Genomic DNA, 12,684 nt, shown 5'->3' on the forward strand with positions numbered 1-12,684 from the left:
ACCCTTCCACCCCTTGCCAAGTGTGTGCACACACTTTTTAAAGTGTAGGCAAGCAGAGCCGCCTCCTCTGTTGTAATGCTAAATCAGCGTCACTCACTGGAACTGTAAGCTCTTTCACACAGACGCACACACACGGTTTCTTCCCTTCTCTGCGCTTCCTATCACACAAAAGCTTGTGTATTTTTGAAAGACTGCAGAGATGGCCTCTCAGCGGGATGCGGGACTAAACAACAGCAGGGAGAGCGTGACATCCAGAAGCATAACAACCGAAGGACAAGTCTCTCAAGGAAAAGTTTATTTATCTGTGTGTTTTCAGGCAGACAGGCAGTTTTATTTGCTTCTGATGTAAGTGTCTGTAATCTGCTTTATGACTAAATAATTCTCGCCGTCTAGAAGATGAGAAGAAGGACTGACAGTGTCCTTCCTGTGTGAGGGAGCTGTGCAAGCATGTCGAATGCCATTTCATCAGCAGTGGAGAGCCGAATAATTAGCGCTAATAGTGTATATAGCATGGAAAAATCCCCAGAGCTTTATTTGGATCTATTTCTGTGGCTCTCCCTCCGAATCTACGCCGTTTGCTAATGAAATATACATTGGGTGAACTCTGACCTTTGCTGTGGGGCTGAAGGTCATCCGGCTCTTTTACATACACAGATGAGCTCGTCTTCCGGAAATGATAAGAATAACAGTGCGGACGTGCACGGGGCAGAGAGTTAAAACAACAGCTGAGATGACAATTAATTGGCTGAAAGGCATGTAACTGTCATCCATTTCTCCTGGTCTGGTCTTCTCTTCTCTGTCTCTCTCATCTCATAACAGACTACATACACACACAAACACACACATACCGCTGACACCTATCAAATGTATCTCAGGGTTCATCGGCAGGCCATCCCAGAAGTTTGTAATTGCTCAGAGTGGCATTCTGATATGAGTTACACAAAGCCAAACAAAGATTGTGAATGGAGAAATAAATATTTAAGAAATCAATTACAAACATATGCAACCCAACCACAGTTCTGGCAAATCTGAGCTCGCTGCATTCCTGACTCTGCTAACAGCGCTCTGGAGCCTTCTGGAGCCTGCGAGAACTACGGATAGAGACAGAGACATTAAAGGTACTTCTCTGTGTTTCTCTTTGTTTTGAAGAACAATTTCATCTGTTTGCTTTATGAGATCACATGTATTTCCACAGCCAAATCTTATACTATTAGAAAGAATAGCAGCTTTTTATAATAAAGAAACAAAATTGGGAATAGTGTAATTAGTGTATAAATTTTAGAAGAAATATAATCAGTTAATGTTAGAAAATAGCTATGTAGATTAAGTAATGGTATTTCTCCTTCTAATCCCCCCCCCCCCCCAAAAAAAAACAAAAAAAAAACAATTATAGCACTTATAGCACTCATTTACCCAGACAGAAGAGTGCTTACAAGAGCTATTATTTATATTACATATTTGGCATTATATGTATATACACACACACACTCACAGCACTTAAGGCATAAAGCACTTTGTTTTTCTTATTGTGATAATTAACATTGTCACAAATGCTGTTTTGTTTAACGTACTGATGGAATATTCCTTTAATAGTACTTGCTGTCAGATCAAGAAATGTTTACAAGTATGTTTATGAATAATATGAAGCAGTATATGTAGGTTGTAATAAAATAAAAAAAAGATGAGGCTTGTTAAATATAGATGTATAATATACTACATACAGTATAGACATCTTACTGCATCTGTTCCTCTTAAAGCTAATGTTCAGTCTGTGTATGTGTGGGCATGTTTAATAGTCCACCAAAGGCTGATTCATTATTTTCTGCCGTGTTTGATCTTGTGAGTTTAAAATTTGCTAATGTCTGCCTGGCAGACTCAGAGAAGCATTTGGTGGTAGGTGTGAAACGAGTGTGTATTTATGTTGTGTGTGTGTGTGTACATGTCACACAGGTTCTTTCTGTAGTCCTATCAACACTTAGTAGGCACACAGCTGGCACACAGCTGGTCATTTGCTCAAAAACACACAGGCACGCACGACAAGCTTTGCAAAAGAATATGATCCAACCAGTTAAGATGAGGGGGGAAAATCGTTACAAGAAATGTGGGCTTAAGGTAAGGAAATAACACACAGCCAGACAGAGCAGATCTATCAGTGATAGACAGGTGCTCAGTCATCAGAGAAACACACACACACACAAATGTAATGGAAAGCTCTCATTAAGAGCTGCTAACCACACCCCATCTCTCCTCTCTTTCTCAGACTATTATAAGCTCCCCACAAGTGGTCGAACCAAACCAGACATCACCGTCTATCCACACCATCTATATCAGGCTACTTACAACGAGCTGCTTTACACGAGCCATTTAACCAGGGCAGCAGAAGTGCCTGTGTTATTTTGGGCTTGTTGACTATTGATATATCAAGGTTCATATACTGTTTCCTTGTCTTAATAAATGTTAGACTAAGTTTAATAGCATATACTAACTAGTTTAACAAGTTTCATAGCAATCTATTATAACAGCAATGTTATGCAATATGAAGAGTGACTAAAGCATGTCATCAGATCTATAACCCCTATTATTTCTGAAAAATAGTTTTCTGCATGTGATCTACCTGCTGGGGGGGAAAAAGTAAACCAGCCTAAACTGGTTACTGGTCTTAGCTGGTTTAAATGGTATTTGCTAGTTATGGATTCATATAGTTATATATGGACTCCCAGCCAGACTAAGCTAGTGTTCTGCTGGGTGACCAGCTGAAACGTGCCCAAATCCCTCTAAAAGCATCAAACAGACTAGCTTGACCAGGTTGGGAGAGTACCAAACCCATTTAGGCTGGTTTAAGATGTCCTTTTTTTCCATCAAGGCTTCTCCTGTTAATGTCACACGGATCAGAAAAGTGTGTCTAACACTGTAGGCATTTGTACATTCAAGCTCTACATGACTAATTAATTCACCCAGGAGTGAAATAATGCTCTAATGCCATGAATTATTGACCGTTTGTGCGAGAAATGTGTAGCATATTTGTAAAAGATTTATTCTATCATTAATATGCAAAGCCCAGTATATGTAGAGCCCTGATGCAAGTACTAATTTAATGTGTACCTGTGGAAATGGCCACAGTTTCTTGCTCGCTGGCTCATGAGATGCAGGAATACTCATGTTACCTGTACAGCATCCAGTGTGAAATCTAGTGAGGTCATCTGTCCCGCAAACCTCTGTTACGCAGATAGGGAACCTGAGCACATCATGCTGCAGTTAGACAGCACAGAAACCTGAAGACCAGGCTGGTGTCTGCTTACTAACACTCATGAGCAGACAGCAGCGGGCACACAATCAGAATGGCTACATGACCGATTTGTGAAGTCACAGGAAAAAAAATATTGAGTCAGGGTAACAGAAATAGACATATTTTCGAGAAGTCCTCCCCAAACTCCCAGTGACAGCCTACTGTCTGCAATGTGTACGTTTTTGTTTCTGTGCCCAACATGTCATTCTGTGGAAGGGGTTTTCGAAATGGGGTCCGCATAGGCCTGTGGAAAATTTGATAGTTGAAGGGGGAAAAAAATACTGGATGGAAATCATAATATTAAATCATGATTATGTTATTCTATTCTATCAAAGTTTATACACTACAGTTCAAAAGGCTTATTAAATAAATAATACATTGGACGTTTTACGCTTTTACACAAAAATATATTTCAAATAAATGATGTCCTTTTGAACTTTACACATCAATTTTTTTATTATTTTTTTTACCACTGTTTCCACAAAAATATTAATCAGCAGAACTGTTTTCACCATTGATAATATTAGCATATTGGAATAATTACTAAAGCTTTGCCATCAATTGAATGAATAAATTGTAATAAAATTTCACAATTTTTTTTTTTATTTAAAAAATTCAGCCTTGGTGAGACTTATTTCAACATGAAAAAAGACTTACATACCCCAAATAATGATTAATAATTTACTTTGACCTTAGTACAGAAACAAAAACCTAATTATTTAATTTAGGAACATGTCTTTATGATGCTTGATTTGCCTTGCAAATGATCATTAGATTAGTTTAAAATGTTCAAATAACTGGGCATTTTAATATACAAATAAACCAATTTCACATTTTTATTAGTCAGCAATACTTGAGAGACCCATAAGAGAGCCACTTTGTTTGGGCCAGAAAAGGGAAACCAGATGATGGGGCTTCAGTCTTGTTTTCACAGACTGTACTCGACTAGAGGGGTGAACCCAAGTTTACACTGTGAGCATAGTTTTAAACTAAAGGCCTGCATGTGGAGCTACACATGAATGGGTGAGCTGGACACCAGTATAATCTCCTGATACCTTCGTTTTCAGCACATTTAAATGGCAAAATAAACAACGGCGTCGTTATATCAAACATAACCCCTAACCAGAGTGTGTTCTGTGGCATTGGTTAAACAAATGAAAAGCGTGCACAGTAAACAGATTTGCTTTTGCATTTCTTTTTTCCCTCTCCTCCCAACTCTTCAAATTTGTGAGCTGCAGCAAATGAGGGCCATAATGAGAGGCAGATTTAATGAGATGAGAGTTTTAATTAAATGAGCGAGTGACGATGAGACTCATTCACTCCTTCATTTTCGAAACTTCACTCAAAGGATAAAAAACACTTGCAGGTCATTCAGAGGACAGCCTTCAGAAGGGTGTGAGAAAATATGTTGCATTTGCTAATGGTTATTGACGGGTCCAAAAAGAGGCGGTGAAGGGGCCACTGATGAACATTTATGGTGCACGGTGAATAAAAGCCTGAAAATAGATTTACTTCCATATAAACAGAATTTCTACTCTCACACAGGTTAGCTAGTGACATCATAGCACTGTCTCATGGAGAGAGAGAACAGACTCTTGAAACACGCATCTGGAATGGAGAGATTAAATCTGTCTAAGCACACTTGACTAACTGGAGAAAATATGTATCTCTGACTCAGATACATTATTAGACCTCCCTTGTGTTCCACTGTGCATGATTAAAAACTCTGGCAAAATCATAATAGCATCACAGGATTTTTCCCCTCATGAAGTTTACTAAGAATAGCAGTGTGATTGCCATCAGAAAGAAAAAGAGAGAGCAAGAGATTTCCAATTTATAATACACAGATACAAATAAATAATACAAAAGGCTATTTGGATAAAAAAAAAAAATGAAATAATAAAAACAAATTATTATTTTAAATGTAATATCACTCACTTTTTTTGTACAGTTTTCTTGCCCAGTTAGTAATCATTTATATACATATTTATATAAAATAGCAACAAATAATACACAAGGCTATTTGGCAAAACAAAACTAAATATTAAAAACTGTATAATACTTAGCAATACTAAGAGTACAAAAAGGAGGAGCGATGGATGAGAAAAGCATTGCTTTAAAAAGAATCAAAGTCTCTGTTTTACATGCCTATTACTGTTTTTTTTTTTTTTTTTTTTTTTTCAGCAGTACTTATGACTGTCCCTAAAGGCACCTTACATGTGGCAACTTGAAAAACATTCAGTGTGTCATTTCCATGTGTTCCTCGAAATTTGGATGAAGTTTCTGCCTGCCTTACACAATGCCTTTCTGTGTGTGAACTTGCTCCCAAAAATAATTTCATGTAAATACAGGGATGAACAAGAGTCAGAAGTCAGAATGAGCTTTATTGGCCATGTTTACACATACAAGGAATTTGTTGTAGTGACAGAAGCTCCACAGTGTAACAGAAAGACAGCAACAGGACAGGACACAGGTAATAAAAACAAAATAACAAAGTAGCCAATAACCAATGTACAAAGCAGCAAAAAAAAACAAAACAAAAAAACAATATATAATATATAATATAGACAACTATGTATGTACAGGTCAAGTATGTGCAAAATTAGAAATGAGAAAAATAAAAATAAAATAAGTGAGTGTGGTGATCAAGAGGGAGGACATTGGTTTTAATAACCAAGTAACTGACTTCTAACTGACTACATCTTCCTCCTGTTCTTTGTAACATAAAAAGGTACAGCCAGGGTCCAATTTTTCTATTCATTTATTGATCTGTCAATGATGAGCAAATTGGGAAAAGGCCATAAATATTTTCTAGCAGTTAAGAAATATGTTTTAAGTTGTTATGAGTTTTTAATGCACGTGTGTTAAAAGCATTATGCACACAACTAAATCAAATGAGCATTCAGAAAGAAATTCTATTCTAACAAAAAGGTCAAGGCTTTTTGTAGCGCTGCAGAAAGATTCCGAGATATCTGGAAATCTGCAGTGATCTTTCAGGAAGCTCAGCCCTGTCCTACATACACCTCTGGCACACAGGCTGCTTAAAATGGCTTGTGGTCTACATGAGACATTACATCCCTGTTAAAGTTGCTCACATGGACCTGACTGGGACCGTGGACCGGGGAGTGGTGCGGTGAGAGATGGTAGAATTGCTTGCTGGTCAGACATAGTTGGAGCAAAGCGAATGAAAGCCAGCTGAAAGTGGCTGAATCTGGTGCCAACACATTAAAGATCTGTCAGGGTTACTTACATGCTGCTCTGAGTGCTGGATCACCAATGAGTGGCTACCGTAGATGGGAATTGCAGGGACTTGAAGTGTATAAGTACACGTATCTCATGTACTCCACTGACACGCACTCCTTGCCACTCCTGTGTTTGTGCAAACTCAATCAAATGATTTTTGAACAGCAATAAAGAAGTCTTTATTTTACTTGGCTAGGCTTCACACTTACTTTGCTTTCCACCTCCTTACCACAACTCACTTACACCCACACACACACACACACACACACACACACACACACACACCACAGCAGCCAGACTGGCTTTCCCTACTGAAGTTATGCTACAGCGGCTGGAGCCAATCAGACGCTGTGCTGCCCTAATATCCCAGTTATCCCTGCTCTCTTTCAAACACACAAACTCAATTTATGGACACATTTATTTGCATGTCACTGGCCAGAGAGACACATAATCGACATCATTTATCTGACCCAGGTGCAGCGGGCCCTTGGCTTGGCTAACAATAATGTCTATTACAACCCCTGCTTTACCAGATAGCAGCAAAACATATGCAAACTGACTCACGAACAAAAGTATCTGGATTATTACATGCCGGCCGTCAAGGAAAAGGTGAAAACATGAGAAAAGAAAAAGACGAGAGATTAGACATGCTTTGTAGATGTAACAGATTTAGTATCAGATCTGATGGGAAAAAACCTGGCCAAGCAGATGGGTGTCTGGTTTTCGTTCTAAAGCATAAGAAATACCGGAGAAAATCACACAATTCTATGTAAGAAACATGTTTTGAACTGAAACAGAGACAGCAAGTGTACAATATGAATTAACATGCATATTATGACCAGACACAGACGGGGTCTCTAACCATTGATTTTTGTTTTTTGGGGGGGGTGGGGGGATTCAATTATCTGTTCCATTTCAAAATCAATTAGGCAGAATTAAGCCAAGCGCACAGTACAACACAAAGAGCCATCATCCTATACACATTTAAAGACTTACAGCTCTTGTTTTCTGTTGTTTTGGTGCATACATGCAGTCAATAGCACACAAGGAGTGTCAGTTACAAGATCATTTAGTTATAATCAACAAATACTAAGTGGGTAAGTCGTGGCCTAATGGTTAGAGAGTCGGACTCGTAATCCAAAGGTTGCGGGTTCGAGACCCCGGCCGGCAGGGATTGTAGGTGGGGGGAGTGAATGTACAGCGCTCTCTCCACCCTCAATACCACGACTGAGGTGCCCTTGAGCAAGGCACCGAACCCCCAATTGCTCCCCCCCAATTGCTCCCCGGGCGCCGCAGCATGGCTGCCCACTGCTCCGGGGGTGTGTGTGTGTGTGTGTGTGTGCATTTGTTCACTACTCACTGCTGTGTGTGTGCACTTGGATGGGTTAAACGCAGAGCACCAATTTCGAGTATGGGTCACCATACTTGACAATACGTCACGACTTAACTTACTCAAATATTTGATGATTGATAATGTCAACAAATAGAAGAAAGGACAAAAGGATTGGGTTGAAAAAAAAGTAAAAAAATTCAATGCATAAGACATTAATGCATTTTCAGGGAATGTATCTTTAACACTATCATACACGTATCCACTTTACACATTCAAGATGTGTTCAATAAAAAACACACATTAAAAATGAAACCTACTCACCCACATATTGTTTCAAACCTGTATGATTTTCCTTCTACTGTGGAACATAGAAGATATTTTGAAAAATGCCTCGCTGTTTTTTTGTCTATTCAATGAAAGTCAATGAGGTCCAGTGTTGTTTGTGAAAGAATTTTCAATTTTGGGTTTACCGTCCCTTTAATGTTCTCAAGTAAATGTTGTTTTACGAATGTTTAGACATTTTTATTGTAAAACAACTTTAAAAAAAAGTAATTTGGCCACATTTTTAACATCTCAAAATGTTAAACTTGTTGTAGCGTCTTTGACTAATTGTGCACTGGCACACACTTTGAGTTGGCGATGGTCTTGCTTGTTTTTTTTGTTTTTTTTTTAAACAGAGACTAAAAACATTAAAGGCCGGCAGGCTTCAGTCTTGTAGTGTGTGCTCGGCTTTACAAGCCAAAACCTCAAAACACTTTTCAAACACCACATTATTACGCCAGTAACGAGCTGCTCAAGCCTGAATGTTGGACACTGATACGTGAAAGAAAAAAAATGTTGACATGTCGTCCACTTTAAGAGAGCAGCATAACTCACAGAGTGGTGCCTGTTAGTCCAGCTAGAATAACACTGTGGCTGGATAGTTTTACTGTCCCACTACTGCTTGTGAAACATATATTCCAATGACAGCTAGAGTGAGGGGAGGAGAGAGAGAGAGAGAGGAGAGACGAGGAGGTGAGTGTGGCAGGACAAGGTGAAAGTGATGTGTGTGAAGCCACTGTTCATACACACCCATGTTACACCTCACAGTGTGTGGAGTGTGAGAGATGCATACATAGCGATACACAACTCAAGGGGACCATGTAAACAGTTATGGTAGTGTAGTCTGCAACACAATCTTTCTCTTAGCAGTGTTCCACAAACGTTGCTTTAAGACTTTACAGTGGCCAATAAGAGTTAATGTGAGCAGGAAGAAAAAAAACAGACCATCATTCAGTGCAGCTCCCCCTAGAGGTCAGAGCAGGAGGCGTGTGAGCTAGACAAACGAAGCGTGTCGTTCATTAGCGAAAATATCACATTTTACCGGTGGAGCGACACTTTTAGTGGCGTGGGGGGCTCTGTGAAACCTCAGCCAGAAAAGGCCCTCTGTTTAACTTCCAGAGTCATTAGGCAAGCTATCACCTGACACACACTCAGGTAAACGCCGCTCTCGGGGGCCAGATGTACATTTCATCATGGTCTAACAGCACGGCTGGAAAAATATGTGCAGAAACTGAAAACCGCATTTACAAAAATTGCCTGCTTGTCCCCTCTGTTAGTTTTGGATATGAGTCTTCTCTGAAGCACAAGCAATGGCATCCCAGCCTGTGCCAGACTCTTAAAAGCCAGTAACAGATATCAGGTCTCTGTGGCCCGGCCTGAATATGTGAAGTTTTTCAAATGTAGCAAATCCCCTAGGAATGTCTTTTACATGTTAACTTGGTGTACGTCAAGGTGAGAGACAACACTGCTGAATTATGGGGGATTGGATTCAAGTGACTATGTTTTGGGAAGTAAGAAGGTGGGCCTTGTTTTGCATACACATTCAAAAGTGTAAGGTTGGTAAGATTAATGTTTTGAGAGAAGTCTCATTTTCTCACCAAGGCTGGATTTATTCAAACAAAATTACAGTAAAAACAGTAGCATTCTGAAATATTTTTAAAATGTAAAAAAATAATGTAAAATACATTTATTTCATACTAAGTGTAGTTCAAATGTATTATTGTATATATTGACACATTGCTCGAGAAAAATTGTAATTAAACTTTATTCTGAGTACAACTTGTGTACAATGGACATTTCTTAATATTAAGCCTAAAATGTGTTTTAATGTCAATTTGATAAGGATTGTATGATCTTTGAATAATATCGGTCTAGAAATGCAAGATATTTAAAGTGTACCTAAAGTCAACTATACAATAGTTCCACTTTTGCACAATCAAATATACTTCAGTATATCTTTAGTTTGACTTCAGCACTACTTCCACACAATTAAAGTGCATTAAGTACAAAATTAGTTCCAGCTTAGCATACTAAATGTACATTTGCAGGGTAGTTTTTATTAAATACATATAGTGCCAATAGAAAGTCTTCATACCCCTTCATTTTTTTCACATTTTGTTATGTTGCGTTATTATGTTAAACTGCTTTAAATTATTTTTTTCCCCACATAAAACTACACCCTACTCACCATAATGAGCAAAAGCAAAAAACAGATTTATCACAACTTTGCAAATTTATTAAAAAGGAAACACTGAAAAAATTACATTGCACAAGTCTTCATACCCTTAACTCAAAACTTATAGCTAAGCACTTTGGCAACAATTAAAGCCTCAGGTCTTTTTGGGTATGATGCAATAAGCTTTGCACATCTGCATTTGGCTTTTTTGCCTTTCTTCTGTTTAGATCATCTCAAGCTCTGTCAGGTCGGCTGGGGACCATCGGTGGACAGCCATTTATAGGTTTCTCCAAAGATGTCTGATTGGTTCCAAATCCTAGCTCTGGCTGGGCCACTCGAGGACGTTCATAGAGTCATCCCTAACCCACTCCTGCATTGTCTTGGCTGTTTGCGTAGGGTGATTGTCATGTTGGAAGGTGAACTTTCAGCCCAGTCTGAGGTTCTGAGCGCTCTGAACCAGGTTTTTATTAAGGATATCTCTGTATTTAGCTGCATTCGGCTTTCTATCTTCCCCACGGCATGATGCTACCACCACCATGCTTCACCGTTGGATGGTATTATGCAGGTGATAAGTGCTACTTGGTTTCCCTCAGACACAAATAAGGAATTGAGGTTCATCAGACCAGAGAATATTTTTTTCATGGTCAGAGTTATTTGGGTGTATTTTTGTAAATTCCAATCATGGTTTCATGTATCTTTACTGAGGAGAAGCTTGAGTTTGGTCACTTTGCCATCAAGCCCAGATTGGTGGAGTGTTGCAGTGATGTTTGTCCTTCTGTAAGTTTCTCCCATCTCCATAATAAGATCATGGAGCTCAACCAGAGTGACCATCAGTTTCTTGATCACCTCTCTAACCAAGACCCTTCTCCCTCGATTGCTCAGTTTGGCCAGGAGGCTAGATCTAGGAAGAGTCCTGATTGTTTTAAACTTCATCCATTAAGGATTATGGAGGCCAAATGCTCCTGTGAACCTTCAACACAGCAGAATCTTTTTTGTAGTCTTCCCCAGATCTGTCTCAACACAATCCTGTCGCTCAGCTCTGCAGGCCATTCCTTTGACCTCATGGCTTAGTTTTTGCTCTGACATCCATTTCAGCTGTTAAACTTTATATAGACAGGTGTGTGTGCCTTTCAAAATTATGTCCACTCAACTGAATTTTCCACAGGTTAACTCCAGTCGGAATATAGAAACATCTCAAAGATGATCCAGTGAATCTGGAATGCTCCTGATCTAAATTTCAAGCGTCAAAGCAAAGGGTATGAAGACTTGTGCAATGTCATTTTATTAGTGTTTCCTTTTTTAAAAAATTGCAAAGTTGTGATAAATCCGGTTTTTGCTTTGTCATTATGGTGAGTGGGGTAAAAAAAAAAAAAAAGTTTAGCAGTTTAACATAACGCAACATAACAAAATGTGAAAAAATGAAGGGGTATGAAGACTTTCTATAGGCACTGTAAATATGTAAATGTAGTACACTTAGCATGAAATAAATGTATTTCAAATACATTTTAGTATATTTATTTTTCACTAGAAAACTGTCTTCTATTTGAGTATATTTTAAAAATCACCACCAGGATTGTATGCTTCTTGTACATGATCACAATTTTGGGATGGAAAAGTTAACAGTAATGGGAAAGCTGCATTTTAAGTCTTCAGTATCACATGATCATTCAGAAGTCATTCGAAACTGCTAATTTGTATCAGTGTTGAAAATAGTTATATATATATTAGGAATGTTTGATGAATAGAAAGTTCAAATGAACTAAATTTATTTGATTTTTTTGTAAAGTATATACTGTGTAAAGTATATACTGACACCTTGATTAATTTAATGTATAACTGCTGAATAAAAGATTTCTTTCAAAAATCTTACTGACTCTAAACCTTTAAATGGAAGTGTATATTCATTATTCGATGCCATTTTTTTATATACTTTTTAAGAGTTTTCACAAAAAAAAGAAGAAAAAAAAAACATTGAGACAGAGCTCTATGAGAACACAGATTATACTTGCTCAAGGTCCAAAAAAGTGAGGAGCTAAATGTGCTAAAGCTAGGATTCAACACATGACATGCATTTGAAATGTAATTTATCTGAACTAGAAAACAGAGAATGCTTTCATGCATTTGTGTTCCATTTGAGACAATGCTACCTTTTCAAATTTAAAGATCGTTTTATAAGAAAATAAAAATAGTATATCTGTAAGCTATTAATAAAAAAAATTAATCTGGCCTGTTCAGATGAGTATTATTATACTATTATTATTGGTAATATTATAAGGGAATAGAGGGAATGGGCTCATTATACTGCATACATAAATTTAACCTCTC

The sequence above is a fragment of the Barbus barbus genome (genome assembly GCF_936440315.1).
Source record: "Barbus barbus genome assembly, chromosome: 1".
Lineage (NCBI taxonomy): Eukaryota > Metazoa > Chordata > Actinopteri > Cypriniformes > Cyprinidae > Barbus > Barbus barbus.